At 54.4% G+C, this 20,681-nt stretch overlaps 1 long non-coding RNA gene across 1 annotated transcript; it reads left to right on the top strand.

Annotated features, from left to right (window-relative positions):
- The first annotated feature begins 7,734 nt into the window (after window positions 1–7,734).
- LOC117803329 lies at window positions 7,735–20,279 on the top strand. Its single transcript, XR_004627040.1, has 3 exons — window positions 7,735–7,886; window positions 18,384–18,606; window positions 20,153–20,279. It is a non-coding gene; the product is annotated as an uncharacterized LOC117803329 (long non-coding RNA).
- The last annotated feature ends 402 nt before the right edge of the window (window positions 20,280–20,681 follow it).

The following is a 20,681-nucleotide window of genomic DNA, read 5'->3' as shown; positions in this document are numbered from 1 at the left end:
GGCTGTGGCTGCGGGGAGCCCCGGGCCTGGGGACCAGGGGACCCCCCACCAGGGGAGGGTAGGGAGCCGCCCCCTCCCGGTGTCCGGGTGGGGGTGGAGTGGTGGGGGAGACATCTGTCTCCTCTCTGGGTCCTAAGACCCTCCCCAACCATGCGCCGCTCCGACTGCACTCCTAGCACCAAGTCAGGGAATCGGAGCAGGCCGGGCCAAGGGCAACGCCAGGGCCGGGGGCACTGGCGGCGGGCACCCTGCCCACCCCTGGTCTCGGCCCGGCCCCCTGATTAGCATGCGGCGGCCGTCGCCCCCTTCCGTCGCCCCGCGCCGCTGCCCGGATTCCCGGGCCCTCTCGCCGCGCGCGCGCACACTAATAAGTTTACAAATGGAAGCCGGTGGCGCCGGTTGCAATAAAAGGCAGAAGCTCCGCTCGGGCGCTTCAATGAGAGCATTTTCCCCTGTAACAAGGGGCTGGATTCAGCTGCCTGGTGCCGTCTGAGCGGGGCGAGTTGCCAGAGTAACGAAGGCCTAGCGCACACGTGGTGAGAGGCAGCCAGGCGGGGGCTCCAGGCTCGCGGGCTCCAGGCTCGCGGGCTCCAGGCTCGCTGCCTCCGCCGCCATCCGCGCCCAGGCCCCAGGGCCCTTCCTTCAGCCAGCCTGGACATCGCCAGTCCCCACCCCAACTTGCACACTACACACGTTCTCTCACCACGACAACGACCCCCCCCCCACCCAGCCACCACCAAACCCCAACCCCAAGCCTTTCAAAGGCTCCCCGGGAGCTTGTATTGAATTCAGGAGACACGCCTGGCACACTTCCTCTGTGATGGACAGATAATGTGCCTGGCCCTCGGGCGTCCGTCAAGAGTCCAACCAGAATGGTGGCTGGTGCTCAAGGTGGGCCCAGGAGGCAGAACCCATCCCAGGTGTGGCAGGTGCCAGAAAGGGCAGATGGGGGTTCATAAATTCTCTGAACAGGAGGTGGGCTTCTCTGAGGCTCCGGGAAAGGAGGGGGGGTGGGATTCAGAGCCGAATAACCGAGTGCCACATCTAATTTCCTTGCATGGAGGACCAAAGGATAGAGTTCCCGAAGTGCTTAGGTCTGCTAACCTGAGAGAAGCAGCCAGCTAGATGGGGAACAAAGCCCACCCATCCTACCCTTAACCACCAGATGGCTGCCTCTGCTCCCTCCCAGGCCCTGGCCTAGCTTGGCCTAAGACTGAACTTAGTTTTTGGTCCTCAGTTTGTAAAAGTTCACATTTTACTCCAGAAAGTGAAGGTTGCCACCCACCCTGCTTTCTTCCCAGGAACCCAGAGATATAGGATAGGGGTTGTCTTATCTCCTTTTTACAAGCTCCTCCTTGGGCACCAGTTCATCCAGGCCCCAGAAGGGGTTCTCTAGAGCCCAGAAAAGCTGGGGTGTAGGGGAACTTGGAACTTAGAGCTCCTAGACTGGGGGCTTTCCAACAGCTGCCTTGCCCACGGCCATATGCTAGTAACCTAGAAGAAGCTAGGTCCAAGCACAGTGCTGGCTGGCCAAGCAACCCCTAGGCCATACAGGAAAAGAGGCCAATAATGACACCGTCCATATGTCCAATACAGAAAGAGCCTACTTCCTTTGTAAGGGACAAAGAAGGGGTTTGCCTGGAAGCGACTAAGAGGTGGGAGCTGGGCCAGCTGGGCCCCTGCCTGCATGACAGACATCTTAATAATCACATGCATCCCACAGCCCAGTGGTCCGAATGCATCCCCTTCACCCACACAAGGCCAGAACGGGGTTTGTGTCCACGGGGAAGACCCCCATGACCACCAATCAGGTGGGCCACACATATGTGCAGACAGGCTGCCCACCCTGGTCCCTCAGACCTGGCTCCTCCCTTCTCTACACAACACCGCCCCCCCCCGCATGTCTAATCAGCACTAAGTCCCATCGATTCTGCCTTCTAGAGTCTCACAAGTTTGTCCACTTGCAGACCTCGGTTTACGCCGACATTTCTCACAAGTAGCTGCCACAGCCTCATTCTTCTGCTTGCTACTACCCAGCCGCCCGACCTCCACCGGAGGGTCTCAACCTGTTCCCTTTTGGGTAGACCCTTGCCGTGGCTTCCTGGCGCCTTCAGCCTGACATACAAGGCCTTTCCTGTTTGATTTCTGCCACTTCTCTGGCTTCTTCTCTCTCCTTCGTACCTTAGTTCCAGCCTGCTTCCTGTTGCCTAGACACAAATTCCCACTCGGTTCTGGGTGTTGGCTGAAGCTCTTCCCTCAGGCTCACAACACCCTACCTCTGTTTCTTCCCTGCGCTGGCTCCTCTGCATCCTTCTGGACACAGCTTGGGCATCACCTCCTCCAGGAAGCCCTCCCTATTCCCTGGCCATCCATCCTAGACTGAGTTTGCCCCTTAAGCATACTCACCTGCTCTCCTTCTAGACTGAGCTTCTTAGGAGCAAGGTCAGACTCCCTGTTGAATTTTCAACAAGGCCTTATTGGCAAGTGATCCAAAGTGGTTAAAAGTCAGATGTGGGGGCACGTGGGGGCACCTGGGTGGCTCGGTTGGTTAAGCGTCTGCCTTGGGCTCAGGTCATGATCCTGGAGTCCTGCGATGGAGTCCCGCACCTGGCTCCCTGCTTCTCCCTCTGCCCCTCACCCCGCTCGTGCTCTCTCACTCTCTCTGTCTCTCTCTCAAATAAATAAACAAAATCTTAAAAAATGTATATTAAAAAAATAAAAGTCAGATGTGGGTTTGATTCTCAGCTCTTCCATCTGGGAAGGTCATATCTCTGAATCACAGCTTCCGTATTAAAACGGATAACAATATTATTTTGAGACTCTTGGGGCTAAATGAATTAACGTGTTTAAAGGATTTATTAGCACAATGCCCAATACAAGTAAGACAGTCTGTTCTCACTGTTACTTATATTTCCTAGGTATCTGGCATATCAGGAATGTTCCAACCGCTTACCCATGCATGAAACAAAGAACATGACGTGGATCTGAGTCTCTTCACCACCCCTGGCCCTTCTCCTCTAGCTAGGCTTTACTTTGCTGGTAGCCCTTTTCACGTGGGTCCCCCAAAACTGGTGACTAATTCACACTCCTAACACCACATGTATGCAGTTTAGTAGGCAAGAGTCAAGTCCTGATACGTGACCAGGTAAGAAGTCAGGAAAGCAACACACAGGAGGCTGAGAGTCTCTGGGCCATCCTGGGGCTGGGGGAGGGGAGACGGAGCTGCGGGGATGGTCTTGTTCTTCTGGAAGACAGAGGGTCCCATGTAAAGAGGCCTCACCCACACCTCCTTGTCTTTGCGGTTTCCTGACCCCTGGAGAATAATACATGTGCTGTCCCTCCGTGTGGTCCGGGAGATCCTTTCTCTACACAAGACCCTTTCACAGCTTTTGTCTTTGCTGGGGCAGGGGATGCCCAGAACGGGCTGCCCCCTTTCAGGGTGGCTCTCCAGGGGCAGAAGGAGCTAACGGAACAGGGGTGGCACAGGCTTCCTCTGAGGCGGGAGGAGGGCAGGAGGCCTCGCTAGTGGGCTGGGGGGTGGGCAGGAAGGCCAAAGTGAGAGGGAAAGAGGAGAAGGCTTGAAGCCCAGCAGGAGCGGGCCGGGTGCAGATCTAAAACACAAAGCGGGAAGCCTCTATCAAAACCATCTGAACTTCAAAGTCCGCCAGGCTGAGGACCAGCCTGCTCCCCACAGCCTCCACCCCCCAGGTCTGCTCCAGTCCCTGCTCCAAAGCAGCCTTGCTGCCGCTGGGAGCCCTGCGCTCTGCCCACCCTCACCCTGAGATCACACACGGGGGCTGGACCACATGCTCCCTCCGCGGCTGTTTTGCAATTTTAATTTCTCACCTTCCTAAACAGCCAAGATTTATGGCCTACTTGACAGAAATATTTAATTTTCCAAATGCCTATTATTCAAAGGCTGTGGAAATCTCCAGCCCTAACATTTCTGCATTAATATCCATCTAGCACTGAGACCAAATAAAGATGTTCCCAGAGGCATGGAAGAGGGGAAGGAGGAGGAGGAGGAAGTCCTGGGCAGAGAGGAATGGTCCCTAGAAAACCTTCCCAGCAAAGCTCAGACCGTCTCCACCACTCTCCCACCAAATCAAACGTTTAGGCTTCTCTGTCATTGTTATTAACATCCCTGAGCTCATTACGTGCCGGATACATGCTAAGCAATTGTAACAGCTATCTTGTCATTTAATTCACAATTCTATGAGGCAGCCACTATAATCATCCCATTTCTGAGGCAAGGAAAATGAGGCACAGAGTAATCGAAAATCACCCAACTAGTAAATGGAAGGGCTGAAATGAGTGCCCCAATTTTACCAAGTCTTACCCCACTATTGTACTGTCTCTTTTGTATGGAAATACTCTCTTGCTTTCTGAGGATACAACTACGATACATTCAATTTCATGCCCTATTTCATTAAATAGATTCATTGATAAATTCAGTGTGGGGGCAGCTGGGTGGCACAGTCGGCTAAGTGTCAGCCCTTGACTCAGGTCGTGACCCCAGGGTCCTGGGATGGAGCCCCTTGTGAGGCTCCCTGCTCAGTGGGGGGGGGGGTATCTGCTTTTCCCTCTGCCCCTTCCCCTCCCCACCCTCCTGTACCTGTGCCCGCACGCTCTCTCTCTCAAATAAATAAATAAATAAAATCTTTTTTAAAAAACCTTCAGTGTGCGCATATGTGAGGTCCCTGCCGTACACGGAGCACTGCTCTGGGAAGAGCATAACCAGTGTGACGTGAGGTCCCTTGTCTACCACGAGCTGAAAATCTATCTGGAACACTGGTCAAATATGATCCTTGCACAATCTGTACAGATATCGAACCTGAAACTAATATGTTATATGTCAAGTATATCTCAATAAATAAATGAAATTAAAAACTGGGCATATACGCAAACAACGCAGCATCAACACAAAGCAGTATGATACCACCACTACCCAAGGGACATAACTCCACTGAAATAAAAGAAGAAACGACAGGGGCACCGGGATGGTGCAGTCTGTTGAGCATCTGACTCTTGGTTTCAGCTCGGGTCATGATCTCAGGGTCATGAGATCGAGCCCCACATCGGGCTCTGCGCAGGGCATGGAGCCTAGGATTCTCTCTCCCCCTCTGCCCCTCCCCCCTCAGGCCCCCCCCAGCTCTCTAGTTCTATCTTTAAAAAAAAAAAAAANNNTTTAAAAAAAAAAAAAACCTCAAAATAAACAAGAGAGACCCTCCCAGACTCCCTCTTATGCCTAATGCTAATAGAGTTTATTTACACTAAATGCGAAACAGAAGGGAGGCAGGCAGGCTGGCAAAAGCAGCAAGAAGCAACTGATTAAGCAGGAGAGAGGTAAAAATCATAAAATGGCTAAAGAACCCAAGAAGTGAGCAGTTCAGGGCCACTTGGTATGGGACACAGAATATCTGGGTAGTAGTTGATGTTTCTAATAACGACCCTGAGTAATGAGAATGATGATCAAATTGTGCTCTGTGTTTACTGTTTAAGACAGATGCATATTAGTGATCCTTTTCTTAGGTCCACTTGGATGGAAATACTTAAAGTGGCCAAGATATTTTTTTTTTTTTTAATTTTGGTGCTTAAAGAAGTAAGTTACATCCTGTACCTCATTCTGTCTTTTGGCACCACAGCCAGCCAGGACTGGGAGCTCCTGGTGGACAGAAAGATTCTGTCTGGCCCTCTTGGCTCAGAGTGCAGCACTGGTAAGCACCCAACAAAAGACAACAGATGTTCCCAGGGGTGCTGGTGCCCACATGCCTCATGCATGAACAGCTGAGAAGGCAGAGGGAGCTAGGGAGCCTGGGCCCCTCCAAAACCAGTCCTGGGTTGCCCAGGACCTCACTTTCCCAGCTCCCAGGAAGCCAAGCTTAGAGTAGAACTGTCACGAAGGGGATCTTTGCTATATCCCACGGGGGTCATCACCCCCAGACTTCTCTGGAAGGAGTCCTAACCTAAGTTGTCAGCAGATAAGAGAGGACGTGTCTCTAGCTCCCTGTGCCTGCTCCTAAAAGACTCGAGTCAACTGCTACCTGGGAAGGTGACAGCAACAAAGCCAAACAACCCAGCAGAAAGGTGAGGGTCCACCAACATCACCGTAGGGAGGCTCCATCAGGGATCTCAGAAGTCTTTGTAAAACCAACAACTCACAGGTGATGAGCCAGGGCAAGAAAAAAAGACACAAGAGAGGGACCAACGTACAGAACCCATACCATGTCTGGAAGGTGACAACTTCTGCCTGCTTTCCTTCTTTGTGAACAGAAACGGTCCCCTGAAGCCATCTCCCTCCCCTCTATCAACTACATACACGTACCTGCCACGTGCAGAGCTTCTATTCCCTTGTTAATTTCCCGTCATTCCTGTCGTGTGCGGATACCTCCACGTCAGCGAGACAGAACCAAAAACATCCACAGGGTTTGTCACTTACCTCCTATGGGGGAAAGGAAGGGACGTTCATAGAGCCCTTGCTATCATACAGAGACTTCCTGGAGGCTCATCTCATTTACAGCCCTCCAAGGTAGATAATGAGGCTCAGAGAGGTTAAGCAACTTGCTCAGAGTTGCACAGCGAGGAAGTCTCAAAGCAGGGATTCTGTTTCAGGGCCATCTGACCCTGAATTCTCAAGTACCATCAACAATGCCTTCTTGGCAAAAGAGCAGAGCGAAGCCCCTGGGGTCATACATCTAGAGACAAGGAAGACCCTTCTCACTTCACATAAGAAGCTTCCTCCTTTCTGGCCTAAGCTTGTCTGGCATTTCGGGGGCTGACTTTCATGATAAATGGGCTCAGGGCACACATGAGATGTAATATGTCTTGATTTAGTGAAGCGCTTGATAGGTCGTCTGATGAAATTTTACTTGCAAAATTAATTCAGATTGTCTTGGCTGGGTGCTCCCGTCATCCAGACGGCAGAGAGGCTGGGAAGCTGTAAACAAGTGGTGGAGAAAAGAGGCTGGGACTGCGGGGGTGCAGCACCAGAGGCAGGCGACTCCAGCAGCAGGACGTACTGCTCTTTCCCCTGACACGAGGACAGGAGCCCCGGGCAAGGAGCCTGCAGGCAGAGGCAGGAGGCGGACGCTGAACAGGACAGTCTCTGGCCGGGGAAGAGGGTTCTTCCTTGGTGGGAAGGGCAGAGGGCAAGACAGGAGCAAAATGAGCCCCAGGGGCTCCAGCAGTCCCAGATTCTGTGCCGCTGTGACACAGGGCCCAGAAACTCACTGATGGAGCCACAGGAGAGAACAGTCAGCCTGGGACGCTGCCCTGGGGCAGCTCAGAGAAGCAGCTGCCTGCCTGCGAATCAGGGTGACTTAAGCCTATCAGGCCAACGTGGCAGGGGAATTAGAGGTGGGTGCCTTCCAGGGGCAGGAGGCAGCCCCGACGACGGATGGGTCAGCTCAAGGTGGGGTGTCGGCTCACCCCAGGAAGGGGAGGTTGGAGGCCCAGGAGGGAAGGGTGGCGAGACGCAGTGGAGGGAGAGTGACTAATGAGAAGGAATCCGAGGCCTGGTGCGCAGAGTTGAGCTAAACTGACACAGGGGCAGGAACGTGACTGCCACTCACAATTAAGGAAGGAGCCCAGAAAAGATGAATTACTGCAGTTATGAACTTATGGAGCGCGGTTAAAAAAAAAAAAAAGTGTCTTCCTGTCCTCTTGGGTGTATACACAGCAGGTGAGAGGAGGGAGGTGCCATTTTTTTTGCCCTAAAGCAAAGGGTGGGTGGTAAGCCCGCTCCAAAGACAGACGTCACCCAGGATTTTGAGGAAGTAAGCAGGAACACGTAAGGGCCAAAGGAAACCAGGCAGATCCAAAAGAAAGCAGGCGCCCGAGAAACCGTGACCTCCCCACCCCCCGCCTCTCAGTGAAGTGGGCCCCAGGTAAGTGGAATTGAAGGGGTGGAGGGGGAGCTGCTGACTCTGGCCTCCTGGACTGGAGGGGCTCTGCATCCTTGCAAAATGACTTGAGCTGACTTGCATTTTAAAAGCTTCACTCTGGCTGTGGGCAGTGGGGAGGGGCAGGGTGGGAGAGAACGAAGCAGGGAGGTGGAGAGAGGGCAGCAGTTGGGACTAGGGTGGTGGTAGCTAGGGCGGGGCTAGACTGGGGGTAGAGTCTGGGAGCAAAGGGGAACTGAATATGGGTATGAGGTGAAGCAAGGAATCATGAATGAATGAATGCCGCACCCTGACGGCATTCCGTGGACCCAGGGGCAGGGACCTTTTCCTCACCCAGGCTTACCCCCACCCCTGCCTATCCCCTCTTCGGTGTAAACTTGACCTGTAACCCACCCCTTCCAACTCTCGGATCTCTGGCTTTGATCCAAGTTAAACAGCCCTCTGCGCACTGGCCTGGAAACCTAACCACCACCCGAAAACGTATTTCTCTAAGAACTGGTTTTAATTGGCCAACAGCCAATTTGTAAATAAACCACTAGAAATACGACCTGTATAAGTAGGAAGTGCCCGTATAAACGCTGTCATTGCCCAAATCGTCAAATCCAAGGCAAAGCAATTTCTGTTGCCCCTGAGACTAATGGCCTCAGCCTGGCCATGATTCTCGGCAGGCAGGGGCATCCATAACGGCGACGGTGGGAACGGGCCCCAAGGCCTCTCATGATGACAGAGTGGTTGGGGACACACGTAAAAGGAACTTGGTGCCACTCACAGCTCTCCTGGGAGGCGGAAGAACCGCAGGTGGAGGGCAAAGCCCTCGGCCCCTCCTCCCATCTCTGCATCAAGACACTGGAAGCTTCTCAATGCCAGCTGCCAAATCCACCACCCAGGAGTGGGCAGAGCAGGAAGGGCAGGTGGGCCATGAGAGAGGAGGACGCCCGCGGTGTGCCTCTGGCCGCAGCCTCAGCCCCACCGTGAACCCCACAGAGGGAAGATGAGAACGTCTGGGAGCGCTGGCTAGGCCAGTTGAGGACATAGCAGACCCAGCAGAAAGCTTTCTTAGCAACCTCAGTGCAAACCAGACTTGGGGAAACAAAAGCCGGACCTGTGACTGCTGATGTCAGCTCCCGAGAAGCTTCTCCACTTCTCATCCGGTCCCGCGGCCTCCCTGTGGCTTCCGGATCACCACTCAGTAAGGAGAGCTCCCAGACCTGATGAACACACAGGAGGCCACTAGGCGGGCTCTGCCTGCGGAATCCAGCCTGCGGAAAACACAGGAGCACCGCGCTTTCTGGGGCTTCAGGGACCCATCTACAGGAGCTAGCACGACGCCGAGGGAAAGACGGTAGATAACACAGCGACACCACACTTTGACCCAAGTGTGCCTGGCCATGAGGATGTGTGGGCAGCAGTCTGTGGTCTCCCAGGCAGCAGGAGCAACCGCCCCACCCCGTGGGCTTCGGGCAGGCCCACCCACCCAGCAACGTGGCTGCAGTCTCCCCTCCCCACCACCAGCACCACACCCTCAAGCCGAGTGCATCCCTCATTTGCAAGGAGATGAAAAGAGGCACAGGGGCTCTCCAAACAAGTCCCTCACAGGAGACTGGAAAGGAAGAGGGACCCAGAGCTCCCCCTGGACTTGCTGCCGCACACCCGCTGGGGGAGTGGGAAGAGAAACTTGGAGAATAAGAAAACCCAGGGCCGGGGGAGGGGGGAGGGCAGAAGGCCTTGCAGGGGTCGCAAGGCTGAGAGATACTGCCCTCCCACGCAGAGACCTGACCACTCAACCTGATACAAAAAGAGAGGGCAGAACATGCCGTGAGACATGCAAAGGCTTTCATGGCCAACGAATAATGAATTGCCCCCTGCCCCCGACTCTCCAGGGCTGTTTCAGAGTACAGACTGTCCGTGCCAGTGAAATCCTGGGCTCAAAACACTCATGCAACCCTCAGATATTTTTGCTGGCCCCCTCTGGGCCTGACGCTAGTTTGTCAGACATTCATCCTCCTTCCTTTCACCCGTGGAGCCTTGTGGGTGTCAGTACCCTGGGGCAGTTACCGGGGGCTGGGGGGTGACGCCTACAACATTGACCTAAATGTTAGTATCACCGCATCCAGCCCGGATCATCAGCACCTCCCTCCAAAGTGGATTCTTGGGGTTACAGCCTCACCTTGACCCTGGGGCCTGGACCATCCTGAGTCTTCCCTCCCTCGGCCCCTCCCCCGCTCTGCAGGTGTACGGGGGGGGGGGGGTGGTGAGACACCTCAGGGCACAGGTGTGGCTACTCAGCTCCTTAGGATTCAGCAATGCCAGTCCTCACTCCCGGCCTGGGCCTGTACTCTTGACCTCTTTTAACTTCTCTCCGCCTCTCCAGGCCCAGAGCGTTCTCTCACTCACAGCTGCGGGCCCTGAAAGCCAAGTGCTGTTTTCTGGTTCCAAATATAACCCCTGAGTTCAGCTCATAACTTCTTTTTCCTACAGTTTCTTGTAAAATTAACCAATCTCTCATTTCTCCAGACCTCGGTCCAGTTCCCTCTGTATCTAACACTTGATCCTCTGACCCTACTCACTGTTTCCCGCCTCCTCCCTTCCCTTCTTGACTGGGGCCAGCCCCTCCACCTCTCCTCTAAAAACCTTTTCACCTACTCCTGGGGGGGCCTCCAAATGAACCGTTCCAGCCTCCGGGACTGCCTGGAAGCAAGCCACAGGGTCGCCCAGCTTCTCCTCTTCCGTCGTGCTTTCCACGGCATCACCTCGCCTGGGTCTCCCAGGAAGGCTCCCCCACTCACCCCTTAAATGCTGACTTTCAGAGTTTGGTCACTGACCCTCCTCGTCCTCACCCTATACTCGCCCATGGCCACCTGTCTAAACCCTCACCACTGCCTGTTAGCTGATGACCCCAAACCTGCATTTTCTGTGTCTTCTATCTAGACAGTTTGGGGATATGCATAATTATAGCTCATTAGAATCTGTCCCTTGCAAATTAACCTCTAATCCTTCACACCTTCCTCCTTACCTTTTCTTACCCGGCAAAATCCCACAGCCACCTGCACCCAACTAAATCTTCTCCATGCCTGCACCCCAGCACCTGAACGTGTCCAGACAGCCCCCCACAGCTGGCTGACTACTTGCCCTTTGGTTTATAACCACAAGCTTTCAACAGGCACTCATCATTGCCCTGTGATCCCCTTCCAACAGATCCCTGGTAAAGAGACCCCAACTCCCTCAGACTGGCATTTTACACCTTTGCCTGTCCCTTGTAGCTCATGGCCTTGCCCCGAAGCCCATGGGGACAACAAGTACACAGGAACCGCCTAAACTTCCCCGGACTTGCCTCTGTCTGTTGTCACATTCTGTCATCTGCCCGACTATTCTTCCATCAGACGCCAAACCATTTGTTTTCCAACCCCTCCCTCTCTCAAGGCCTTTACTCTGGAAGGGGCCCTCTTTCCCTATTACCAGTTTGGTCCCCGTACCCCACGTCATTCCCATCACCGTACGCGTGTGCTTCGCCATCTCTGGTCTTTACAAATAAAATGCGTTCCCTGGAATCTCCGTTCCCCCCCAGCCACAGCTCCTGGCCCTGCATCTGCTCACAGCGACCCTCAAAGACCTTCTCGTGCTCATTCCCCCAGCCCCCTCCTCCCATCCACTCTTCGGTTGCTCGGGTCGGGCTTCTGACCAGGGCCCCCTTGGGCCCCCATGTTGCCAAACCCTGCAGACACTTCTGCACTCATCACCTGTGTGACCCCTCAGCACATGGACGTGGCTGTCCACTCTCTCCTCTCCCCCCTTTCGGGGCTCTTTCCTCCCTGCCCTGCAGGGCACCACACTGCCCAGGGCTCCTCGCTCTCTGGCCACAATTTCTCCATCTCTGTGCTGGTCTCTGCACTTTGGCCTGGCTCTCATAACCCAGGGCTCTGTCCTCACCCTTCTTCTCCTCCTCAATATTTCTGTTTTCTCTCCACATCCCTGTCTTTCCTCCTCATCACTGGCGACTCCCCAGCCCGGACCTCTAGCCTGGGCAACAGACCCCTAGCCAACCACTGACTTGATATCTCTATATTTAGTTGTGTCATCAGCATCTCAATTGTAACCCGCTCAAAAGAGAACCCCCAGCCCCTCGCACCCAAGCCACACCTTCCTCAAACCCTGCTCCCCTCCAGTGTCACTCAGCAGCCCCGTCCACACCACCCAGTGCCCCCAGAGTCTTCCAGGCCACCAGCAGCAGTCTCACTGATTCCGCGCCAGCTCGTACTGTGACTCCTGGCGTCGGCCCACTCTGCTATGACCAACCCTCGTGTTTCAGCCACTTCTCCCACCTCCTGAGTGGTCTCCGGCTCCCACTCTGGCCCCTCCACAGTCCCTTGTCCTCACGGCTGCCACAGTGATGTTTTTAAAATAGGAATCGGATCCCGTCACCCCTCAGCTCAAAATCCTTTAGCGGCTTTCATTGCACTGAGAACCAAACCCATGCAAGTGACAGAAAACCCAACCCAAACAGGCTTCAATGAGAAAAGCTAAGTTATCGATAGGAAATGGCCAAAGCTGCAGCGGAGCTCGGATCTTCATGCCTCCCTCTCCAGGGGTGCCTTTTCCAAATGGCACGACGGGCCAGCGGCAGCAGCCCAGGTAGCTGGGGGTCAGTGGAGTCCTCAGGGCCAAGGGGCTCTATCTACTCAGAGATCTCTCCTGTGTGCCCTCCATTCAGAGGCCCCGCCTGTCGTGCACACTCTCTGCACCCCAGCTCCCCCACTGCCCCCACGCCGCCCCTCCTCAGCCTCGGCTCTTTCTTGTCCCTTCTGGGAGCTGAGCGGCCCTTGGGGTATGTCCCCCTTTTCAGAATGAGGCTGCGACTCCCCTTCCTCTCTCCTTCTCTGCATCCTTTTGAAGGAAAGAGCCCTTTCAACACGTGCCACAGCAGTTCCCCGTGAAGGGTTCACTCTCTCTTTGCTACACTTTGTGTCTGCTCACATCTGCCATCTAACGGGACCCCATGGGGGCATGTGTCTTCTGTGAGAACTAGCCAAGAAACAGCATCCTTCAGAGCCCGCGGGGCCCACGGCTGCCTGCGATGGTGAAGCGGGGAAGAGGGAAGACCTGGCCACGGACCAGACCACACGCGGTGCCTGGGCCTGCCTCGGGCTGTGCGCCCACCCATGTGTCTGACCAGCATCGTGTGGGCACAGGTTCACAGGCCCCTGAGCAGAGGCTCTCTCCTGGGCAAGAGCACCCATTCTCCCCTACACCCCTGCCACCTCTTCTCAGTGACTTTTGACGAATCGCAGCCTCTCAGGGCTCCAGTGTCCTGACTGTAAAATGAAGGGGCTGGGAGAGTAACCTTGGGGCCCATTCCGGCTCTAACATGCAATGCTTCTCCGGCCGAGAATGTTACTTTGGAGCTGTGCTCCCACACCAAACGTCTGGCCCCAAAGAGGAAGTTTGTGGACAACATAAGGGGTTTTGGTGCTGGGGCAGGTGGCCCAGGGACATGCCTTTGCTCTCGGGTGTTTGTTCTGGAGACCCTCCTCTCTCCGCCTGCTGACCCTCCACACTGCCCACAGAGCGCTCTTCCCAAAACACCAGCAGGATGGTGTCCTTTCTCTCAGACCCCACTGCCTAGAAGAGAATGTCTAAACCCCTCAAGGCAATCAGGAACCAAGCCGCCTCCAGCCACTTCGCCTACCTGCCTCCCGCAAGCCTGATGTCCAGCCCAGCAAGTCCCTGGGCCCTTCTCTGACCCCCCCACCCCAGTTCCACATGGCCATGCCGTTGCTCAGATGCTCCCTCTGTCTGGAATCCCTCCCTGGCCTCTGTGCCCTGTGCCCCCACCCTGTGCAATTCTACTTAAGAACCAAGGCTCCGTGGGGCACCTGGGTGGTTCAGTCGGTTAAGCATCTGCCTTCGACTTGGGTGGTAATCCTAGGATTGAGCCCTGCATCCGGCTCCCTGCTCAGTGGGAGGTCTGCTTCTCCCTCTCCCTCTGCCACTCCCCCTGCTTATGCTCTCTCTCTCTAATAATTTTTTTTAATCTAAAAAAAAACAGACTCAAGGCTCTGCATCAATGTCCTCTGTGCACCCTCGCCCACCCCTAGCACACAGTCAGAGGCCCATCACCCGGACATCCATGCCCTGTGTCTTCCACGCTCCTCCCATAGCCAGCACTTGTAACATGGCCCGATGGCCATTCTGACTCATCAGGACGCTCCTGGGAGCTGGCAGGGCAGGGGAGGAGAGGGAGCAGGACTGGGGAGTCCGGCAGGCTTGCGTTAGCAGCAGACTGGGTTGCCTCCTGGCACCAGGTGCCGGGTGATGACTCACGCAGACTTTTCAGCGGGATGCCTATGTGCGTGTCCCCCTGGTGTCCTCCCCCCGCATGGGTATGCTCCCACAGGAAGGCTCAGGAGTCCTCCCGCCATAAGGCCAGGCAGCCTGCTCCCCCTGGCAGGCGCCCAGCAGCAGCGTGCTGCACACTCCCCTTGCACCCGGCACATTTATCCCGCTAATGAGAAGTTTCTTAAAGCTCTAACAAGGCTCTCTCCACCGAGCAGGTTCAGTAACAGATTCTTATAAAAAATAAATTCGGCACATTAGTGGACCCATAGGGAGGAGACTGAATTTACCAAATACTGGCAGTTGCTGTCTTTTAATTAAAAAATAATGACGAGCTCATGTAATTTCTGGTCTCTCCCTAAGACAGAGTTTCTGATTTTCCATGTAGAAAACCGGTGTGTTTTTGTTAGGACAAAAACCATCTCTGAGTGGCTGGAAACAGGAGGAAGTCTTCCCTGTTTGGTCTCACCAGCTCCAACCACCACCCTAGTGCCTCCTCCCCGCCCCTACTTATCTGGTTACAGCCTTGAAAGTGTGTGTGAGGCTTCAGGCCGGTGTGACCCCACTTCCCCACATTTGTGTCTGTCCCCCCAGCCATGCAGCCACCTGCTAAAGTCACCGTGTGCGAGGAGCTAGACATGCAGAGATGCCCGAGGCGAGGTCTCTGACCTCCGGGAGCCCACAGTCTAGCTGCAGAAAGAGATGTCAAACTAGCTCAGATGCTAAAGGCTACAGTGGAGGCATGCCCGGGGTGCCATGGAGGCAAGAGGAGATGAGCGTTTTAGGGGAGGCTTCCAGATGAGGCTCCGTGGGGGAGACCACTGCTCCGGCTCCTGAGGAAGAGGAGGGCGAGGAGGAGAGGCAGGGAGAGAGAGGAGGGCACTCAGTAGATGCAACAGCCACACGAGGGCCCGAGGCACACCAGACGCCAGCACGCAGAGGGAAAGCTGCCAGAGCCCAGGAGGCAGGGTGCCGGGGAGGGTGCCGGGGAGGGTGCCGGGGAGGGTGCCAGGGAGGCTCCCGGGGCTCTGCGTTCAAGAGCCTGAAGCTGGACAATCAGGTGATGCCAAAGCCCCTTGCTGTTTGGAAGCGGGGCTCGGTTTCAGAACCTGAGATTAGAGACTAAAGTTGTATCTCGTTCCTCTAGCAAGATTCTGAATCGACTTCTTGCGTTTCCATTTTATGTCCTGTCCTTGGAGCCCCGAACCCAACCACAAATTCCATCTTTAGTCCTAGGAGCCACATGGTGGGGAGGGGACTCTGGAAGGTGGGGTGGTGGGGGTGGCGGGAAGGTGTCTGACTCAGGAAGGGGACTGACGCACTAAGGCCCTCAAGGCCCCAGGCCCTCCCCATGCACCATCTGCGTGTATGCCAGAGACCCGGGCTTCGCCTTCTACGCACTCCGTGACAGGACTCCCACGGGGACACGGTGTGCCCAGCCCCCTCCAGGTGCTAGACCGCTGTCCAGGCTGCAGCCCCCCTCCTCCGAGTGGATCTCTGGGAGAAGGGAATCGGGCTCTTGGAATGGCAGGTACAGAAGCCATCCACCCCTGGCCTGGCAGGAAGTGGAAAGGCACAGTCCCTTGGGATGCCCTTCGCCATTCCAGAGGGAATCATTCCAAACTGGTCTGTTCTCACACGGCTCACCCTCTGTCCACCCCCTCGGCATTCTGGGAACATACTCCTGATCACTTCTCTGGACCAGATCTAACTTTAACTCATCTTTCTCGAGGTGCGGCCCTAAGAAATCCATGAGCAAACGGAGGATGAATCACTGAAACTGAAATGGCTAAGCTCGAGCTGTCAGGCATGGTTTTCAAGTGAGGGCTCCTGCCTGTCTCCTCCTCGCTCTGGTTCCCGGGGAGGATGCGGCCACAGGGGACCCCGTGGGAAACACAGAACTGCTGTGTCCCAGGGCCAACACCTGGACCAACCCACAAACACCAAGGGCTCTGGGTCACTGGCCATAGGGGCACCCTGGGGAGAAGCCGAGGGTACGCAGGTCACACTGCGGGACATCTGACCATGACATGGGGCCCACAGGTGAAGTGTGAAGCAGCCGGCCCCGAGCCACACTCCTGGCTGAGGAGGAAGGAGAGAGTTCCATCCCTCGCTCATCACACAGCACCAACCGTGTGAACTTCTCATGACGGAGTGCAGCTCGGTGGTTCTCAATAACTCTTGCTCTGTCTTCATAAAGCCTGAGTTAGAGAACCTCTAGGTGTTGTTATCTAAAGATTCCTGGAAACGGTGGTCCCTACCTGACAATTATAATCAAGATTTCTGGAGTCCCGAGTAGTTAAAACCCAGTAAACAGCTTCAACTCCTCCTTTTCAAAATTCATTGCTGTTGCTGCTTCATGTAAGAGAGAGGGAATTTAAGAGCAAGGGCCCCGGAGTCAACTGCGTCTGTTACAGGGTCACCATTTCCTGGCTGTGTGACCTTTGCTGAGTTACTTAACCTCTCAGAATCTGCTTTCTTCACATATAGAGAAGGCTTAATGATAATAGTGTCTTCAAGCCCTTAGAACGGTGCTTACTACTCCACAGGATGATGGATGGCTCCCACCCCCTACGTTTGCCTGCCTGTATTTTTAAGCTGTCTTCAGTGAGCATATATCATTTTATAATTAGAAAAAAAGTATCTTAGGAAAATAACCTTTAATTAAACTAACTTAATATAGTTTCAGCCAAAAGAACATTCTAGAGACTGAAGATAAGCTAGTTTTGAGGGAGCCGGGCTGCATGTCTGGGATGCTTCTGTAACATACAAAAGTGTTCTCAGTCCTTTTAGCAACAACGGGAGGTTTCCTCACCTCAGGGCTGAGGGATTAGAGCCCCGAGGTGAGCCCAGCTGCTGGCCGCACGGCCATGCCCGGCCCGGACAGCCTCTAGTTCAGAGATGACTCCCCCCACACAACCACCAGAGAGGGTGATGCCCTGGTCTCATGACTGGACCACTGCAGCCGAGTTCTGACCCCACTGCTGACCAGCCACGTGGCCTTGGGAACTGTGCAAGCTCTCTGCCTCAGTTTCCACACACACAAAGGAGTGAACATAGGCACTTTCAGCATAGGGTTGCTATGGCAACCAAATGAGACACCTCAGACGCCATGTCTGACCCCATCCTGGGAACTTGTGCTCAACAAGCCTTGGGTCCTCTTCCCTCCTAGTTCTTCCCGCTCTCCTCTTTCCACGTCCTTGGTGACATGGGCCAAACATGGTTTCCCTGACGACATGGCAGGTGATTATCCCCAACCCTCCAGGTCTAGCACTGACCTCAGTCCCCTACTTTTGGCCCAGAGCTCTGATGACCCACGAGATGTCCCCCTTCCTTGTCACCCTGCTGACTCAAACTTAGCCTGCTCTAACCCCAAGGAACAAGCACTGGGGAAGGAGAAGGGAGAGGAGGAGGGACACCCCTTCCTAATAACAGCAGGGCTACAACTGTTCCAATTTCCAAGTTTAAAACAAAGGGCATTTTCTCATCACCTACGTCTTGTGACCCTCGTGGTGGAAGGGACTTAGGTCATTACCACACTGCATTGAAGACCTACTCAAAAAGCTTATTCAGAAGTCAATCGGACCACCCCTGCCCTCCAGAAGCGCCTCGTCTTCTGGGGAAACAGACCCAGGAAGAAACACTGTCAACACCCTGAGTGATAGGCACTCCAGGAAAGCCGGCTGAGGTTTACTGGTGGCTCAAAAGAGGGGGCCGTCGGCTTTGCCCAGAGCGAACGGCTCAGCAAAGGCTTGAGCTGGGTCTCAGAGAATGAGTAGGACTTTGGTAGGCGGGGAGGAGGCAAAGACAAAACAGCACCCACAAAGACCTTGGAGCCTGAACTAGCCTAGAACGTTCAAGAAATTATACCTAAATCCTGTGCCTAGACCCCAGGCTTTGGGGAAGGCGGGGAGGATAAAATACCCTGGATGATCGGCTGGGCAGGCTGGGGAGGGCCTTACACCGCAGACGGACGAGTGACCTCTCAGTGACCCCTACATATTTATAAACCGTGGGTTACAGACCCCAGACGAAGAAACCCAGCAACATGACCACATCCCTTTGCTCAGAGCTTGCGCTCTGCAGTTTGGGCTCTTCCCCTAAAGGCACCACGCCACACCTTCACAGGAAAAGCTGCCTTCTCTTTCTCAGCAGGTTGCAGGCATGTGGGACCTCGGCGATCTCTCCCCAGAGGCCCAGAAGATCCCTGACGAACCCACCCACACCGCACTCCATGCTCATCCCCTCCGCCCCACCCTACGCTGTCTGCTGACACACATTCTCTCTGCCTGTGACAAAGTCATGGCCCCACAGAAACTCAAGCGCTTCCAAATTGCCTTCGGTGGGGCAACCGGGGAAGGACTTCGAAAACCAAGTAGGTTAGAGCTTCTGGTTCCCTTTCCCTGGCTGCCTCCCTACCCCTCAATTCCTCCGCTGAACACCCAGCACACGCGACCCCTGCACAAACCCACCGTCTGGTTCCCAGGGGAGGCGTCCAGCTTCTGTGTTTGGAGACACTGTTCAGCTGAGAGAAGCTGACCTGGCTTTAAAATATTTAACCACTTTAAATACGTTGGTATGGATAATGACTTTGCTGAGGAACGCTCGAATTAAGCTCCAGATCAAATAAGATTTGTGGGACCTAACAGACTTCCAGTTAGGTGTCTGGCCAGCTTCCCTTACAGCAGGTGGCCACAAGGGGCAGCTGGGTCTCCCAGGCAGAGCACTGGGCTCGGAGTCCATCTGCAAAGAGGAGCGAATAGCACTCTTTCCCCTGGTGGTGGTGTAAAAAGCAAAGGGAACTGTTTGCAAGACTGCTTCTTTTGGTGACCCACTATGAAGTGGATACCAAGGTAAGGGACAATTGCCACGGATAGTTTAAGATGCTCACGGCTCATCCTCAAGGGTCTGCCCTGTAATGTGCCAGACCTCTTATCCAGAACCTCTTCCAGACCACAGGCACACACGGCCCAGGACTATCCCACAGGCCTCTAAAAGCCACTCCAACCCTAGCCAGGGGGATACACTCCCCTTCCCCAGGAAGATGGTCCCTGGAAGGGCTCCTTCCCCAGGGTGAGAGCCCCAGGGGCTGACCTCCTGCCTTAGGGAGTCCTCCTCCAGCCAGAGCTTGAGTTGAGTGCCTCTCATATGACCTGGAAGTGGCTTTGGCCTTGGGGATCCCCAAGCACTTTGGGGGGCAGGTAGTCAGGGCTGCATTCCTTCCTTTACTCAGAACTTCCCAACCCTGAGAATAAGGAGAGAAAAAATCTCTAACCTGGCTCCTGGCCCAGTGAGGACACTGGCCTTCCCTCTGATACCGGCAGGAGAACCCCTCACCCATCCTGGGATACAGTCAGAGCCCTGAGCCTTGGCCTGGACTCAGCATTGTTGTCCTGTAGACTTTACTTACCAACGAATTGCACTGACTCGCCGATGGAAAAACCACCCTTTTTTCCCTCCTAACCTCCTCCTTCTCTCGGATGAGCTAGGTGATTGACTAGGTAGGCTGCCAGTTTAAAGGTCTCAGACAACCAGCCAGCTCCAGCACCTGGCCTGTCTCCATACTTCAGGATGATAAGGGACCTGAGGCAGTCTGCCCAGCCAGCCCTAAGCGGCAAGGAAGCCAATGATAATGGCTAATGCAATACACACAATTTCATTACTAATGTGAAAATTGATTCTAACTCATGGAGAAAGAAAGGGAAAATACATTTGGAATGTTAAGTCCCAAGGATTTGCAGGGCTGGATGTGTGTGCCCTTGGGAGAATGAGCCTTTTACAAGATAGACCTCGTGGTGGGGAATCAGACAACTGCCGGCTATGGACTGGGGTGGGGGTGGGGGAGTGCTCCCGGGACACTGTCTACTTGCCTTACAAGCGCCTGCCGTAACCAACTACTGGGCTCCTTTCTTTCTTCCCAGGAAGGGATAGCATCTCCAAAAATATGCCCTCTCCCCACTGACGCGGTGCCGAACCCCTCCGGGAAAGCAGGGCCATCCTGGAGACAGACAGACATCCAGAGGGACACGCGCAGTATCAGAGACGGTGGGTGGTGTTGGATGTTTGTTTCTTCCTATCTCTAAAGAAAGACTTCTGCCCTCATTACGGCTGTGTGATATATGAAAGTCTGTGGCGGGGACATCAAAACACGCTTCTGTTTATTAAAGCTAAATAATTAAGACAAGGTTCTTATTTAAACGCTGGCCTTGGCAATAAATCACAAGCTTGCTCTCTGGTTTTCCTTGCTGTAGGACATATAAATATCTCTCCCAGCCCTCCAGCCTGGGTCCATCCCCTTAATAAGGGAAACCCATTCAAAGGCTTGTTTGTTTGCGCTGTTTTTAGGAACAAGTGAGTATGCCTTCCAACCTGCACACAGAAGGAGGTAGATTTATTCTACAACAGAGTCACTCATTCATTACTGAGCATCGACTTTGTGCATGGCATGGG

This window comes from Ailuropoda melanoleuca, chromosome 8 (genome assembly GCF_002007445.2).
Source record: "Ailuropoda melanoleuca isolate Jingjing chromosome 8, ASM200744v2, whole genome shotgun sequence".
In the NCBI taxonomy this organism is placed as follows: Eukaryota; Metazoa; Chordata; class Mammalia; order Carnivora; family Ursidae; genus Ailuropoda; species Ailuropoda melanoleuca.
The sequence above is the reverse complement of the archived record's forward strand: the minus strand, read 5'-3'. Positions and strand labels throughout refer to the sequence as shown.